The sequence below is a fragment of the Belonocnema kinseyi genome, chromosome 6 (genome assembly GCF_010883055.1).
Source record: "Belonocnema kinseyi isolate 2016_QV_RU_SX_M_011 chromosome 6, B_treatae_v1, whole genome shotgun sequence".
Taxonomy (NCBI): Eukaryota; Metazoa; Arthropoda; class Insecta; order Hymenoptera; family Cynipidae; genus Belonocnema; species Belonocnema kinseyi.
The window spans coordinates 65,864,353-65,868,757 of NC_046662.1; positions in this window are offsets into that span (position 1 = coordinate 65,864,353).

Here is a 4,405-nt window from a genome sequence, read left to right on the forward strand (position 1 = left end):
CCCCCCCAGAAAAACGTGTCTGGATCCGTGCCTGATGCTTCTTGAAACGGGGACAATATAATTTAGGTGTTTTTAATCAGAATCAATTGTTCAGAAATATTAAACAGCCGGCCGATGACTCACGAGCAGATTTCCCGGAGCTGCTGTAACGTTAATCAATGTCATATGGTGCCAAGCTCAGTGCACACTGCACACAGTGCCATACTACTATTGAACATGTTCGAGAGCCCTTTACATGCAAATCTGGAATCGAGTGCCAAATCAAATGAAATATCAAACGATGACACTGAATTAAAGATCGAGCTTTTATGACAACCAGGAATATAATAATAAGTCATCATCCTACCTACATAATACGAACTAAAGGGAAATTGTGCTGGCTGCAATCCAAAATTCCTAATGTGCCAGCTGTTATGGACCATATGGTAATACGGCGAGAAATCTGTGCACCCACAATTCTCTGAAAATTTTTCTCGAGTCCAGATCCAGAAGAACCCTCGTAATTTCTCGGTTTAGAGAATAGTTTCAAATTTCAGAGACAATTTATGTGTCAGGCGCATTAAGCACTTAAATTTGTAACGCAAGTTTTGATGGACGGATTCCAGGGAGTATAAAAATTTATGGTGGATTCTGAACCAATCTATTCAGATTATTAGATTTTTCAAGTAGGAGGAGCAATAATTATGAGTTCAGTGAGTCAGTCCTGGAAACGATTAAAAAAAAAAAGAAAAAAAAAAAACAGAACGAAACATAAAAATTGTAGACCCTAATGCCAATTTTTTTCGGATTTCTAATTTGCTATGCCACTTCTATGCCTTCACACAGGAGCGTCAAAATTATTTAGATTTTAATTTAAAATTCATTTGAAATAAAAAGTAGATGCATTCATTAATGTTGATTGGAAATTATTCTTATAAAAATAGGGTGACAAACAAGCTTCATTTAAACAAAATCTATAGTCTTTTCTTGATTTTTCCCTCACCAGTTTTACATTTTTCCATACTATTAATATTTTGTAACATTTTTAAAGTAGAATCTTTGATAAACGGAATATAAAACAGCGAATTTAATTTCAAATTCATTAATTTATTTCAACCCAGAAAGATATCTTTTTGACCAAATTTTAACAAAACAGTTGCCTATTCAATAAAATAATTAAATTTTGAACAATATAGTACCATTTTGAAACAAAAAAAAGACTGAAATTTTCAGCAACAAAATTAAATATTCAACAAAATTGTTGTATCTTTAACTAAATTCTTTAATTTTCAACCTAAAAAGATTAACTTTCAAACAAAAAATGAAAAACTTTTGAACCAATCAAGATGACCTTTAAACAAGACTTTAAAACAAATAGATGCATTAACTAATATTAATTAGAAATTATTCTTATAAAAATAGGGTGGCTGAAAAATTTCATTACAAAAAAATCTATGGTTTTTCCTGATTTTTCCCTCTTAAGTTTTCCATTTTTCTATACAATTAAAATTTTATAACATTTTTAACATAAAATCTTTTATAAGCGAAAATAAAAAAACTAAATTAAATTTTAAGTTCATTTGTTTATTTGAATAAAGAAAGATATCTTTTTAACCAAATTTTAACAAAACAGTTACCTACTCAACAAAAAAAAATTAAATAATGAACTACACAGTACCATTTTGAACCAAACAAAATGACTTAAAAAAAAGACTGAAATTTTCAGCAACAAATTAATTTTTAAACAAAATAGTTGAATATTTAACTAAATACTTTAATTTGCAACCTAAAAAGATTTTATTTCAAACAAAAAAAAAGCTTAACCAAAAACTTCATCCAAATTTTAAATCCAAAAGCACAAATTTTCTGCCTGAATAGACGAATGTAAAAAAACCAGTTGAATTTTCGACCTAAAGGATTACTTTTTAACACAATATTTAAATTTTTAACAAAATAATTAAAATGTTAAGAAAATAGTTGCATTTTTAATAAGATAGTTTAATTTTCTAGCTTAAAATTCGATTCTTTTGGAAAAAGTTTATTTTCATTTAAAAAAGAAAAACTTTCAATTACATTGTTGCATTTTCAACAGCAGCAAAAATATTTTTTACCGAAACACTTGCATTTGCAACCACATGGTTGAACTACAGAACATAAACATGATTTTTTAATAAAATAGTTGAACTTTTAAACAAATAGTTATATTTTTAATCTACAAAGATTAATTTTTTACCTGTAAAGATAACTTCAGGAAAAAAATTAAATAGATAATCTATTAACCAAAAAATATCAAATTTTTACCAAAAGAGATAGATTTTTAAGCAAGTAGATTAATTTTCTCAAAAAAGAAGAATTTAAAAAAAATACATAAATTAAAAAATAAGTAGAGGAATTTTAAAGAAATAAAGATAAATGTGATAAGAATTTTTAAATAAAATAGTTCAATTTTCGACCAAAAAGATGAATTTTGAAATAAAATTATGCATCTGCAATAAAAAAAATCAATTTTCAAGAAAACAATTCAATTCTCCACCCAAAAATTTATATTTTTTTAAACAGACGAATTTTCAACAATATAGGTCATTTTCCAACCAAAAGGATACATTTTCAACTAAACTGAAGAAACTCCAAAATAAAACAAATTAACTTTCGAGGAAAAAAACTTAACATTCAACCAAATAGTGGGATTTTCAACCAAAAAATTAATTTTTTGACCGAGAACATTCATCTTCCACAGAAAAACATAATTATAAACAAAATAGATCAATTTTTATCCAAATACTTGAATTTTATACTGAAAAAGAATAATTTCCAAACAAAACAGTTATATTTTCAACCAAAGAGATGAATTTTTATGCTGAATTTTTCATTTTCCCTAAATTCATATACAAAGAACAGAACATTTTTAATAAAGAATATTTTTGATGAATTAAGAGAAAAAGTTGAATATCCGATCAAAACAGATAAATTCTTAACAAAATAGATATATTTTCAACAAAATAATTACATTTTGAACAAAATAGTAGTTGAATTTTCAATTAAACGGTTGAATTTTGAAACAAAAAAGATTAAACTATAACCGAAAACTGAATAACTTTACGAATTTTTTGTTCAAATAGACGAATCTACAACAAAACAGCTGAATTTTCAAGCTAAAAAGTGGAATTAAAAAAACTGTTGATTTTGTATACAGAAAAGATGAATTTTTAAACGAAAGTTTAGACTTCAACAAAATAGTTTATTTTTATCCTATAGGTTAAACTTTTAACTAAAATTATGAATCTTCAGCCCAAAAGGTTAAATTCTTAGGAACATAGTTATATTTTCAACCTAGGAGTTAAATTTTCAAGAAATGACGAATATTCAACAAACAAATATTTTTCAGTCAAGAGCGAAAAAAAGTTTATCTAAATATTTGAATTATCAAGCCAAAAATATGAATTTTCAACCAAGCAGTTGTACTTTTAAGGAAAAAGGAGGAAATTTTAACGAAAAAAGTTAGTTTTAATAAAAAAATATCAATTTTCAACTAAAAAATATTAATTTTCCACTTAAAAAGATCATTTTCCACTTATAATAGTAATGGAGAATTTCCAGCTTAAAATATTAATTTTAAGCTAAGATAAAAAACGAGTTTATAACAAATTAGTTCAATTTTAAACCAAAAGAACCGTCGTAATTTCTTGGTTGAGAGAGTAGTTTCATAGTTCAGAGAAAATTTATGTGTCAGGCGCATAAAGCATTTATACATGTTTGTAGAATTGGGTTTAATTGCAATATTCCAGAGAAGTCTTTGTCATAACGTAAGATCTTCAAAGTTATTTAAGCTTTAATTTAAAATCCATCCTTAATAAAAAAAAAACATGGCTGTATTAATCCATATTAAGTAGAAATTAATGTTCTAGACGAAAAGACGCTTTTTTACGAAACTGATGAATTTTCTAACCTGAAGTATTAATTTTTTATCTAAAAGATTAAAGTGCCTCTTAATAGAAATTCCCTGGCTATTGCAATTTTTTTTCAAAATTTCTGACTTCCTCTGGTCACCTTAAAAAAGGGTTATTGTAGAAAAAGGTCATACATTTTTTATTTTTGCGAGAAAATGCATTTTGATAAACAAAAAATGTATTTGCTATTGTTACAGCCTAATCACCATGAACTGTTTAAAATTTTAATTTTAAGTATATATATAATTAAATTATTTGGTTTCCGAAAAAATAACGGTTTACTGCCTCGTTAATTACCACGAGAATTTCAGTTAGTAAGAATTATATTATCGATGCAACGAATTAGAGTGGCTCGATATTCACTGAAATAATAATAGGTTAGACTTTATAATCATACAATAAATTGGACAAGGAGATTTCTTCTCCTATTTAAACAACGAAAAAAGGATAAAGGCTAATTATTATTTGATTGTAAGTTA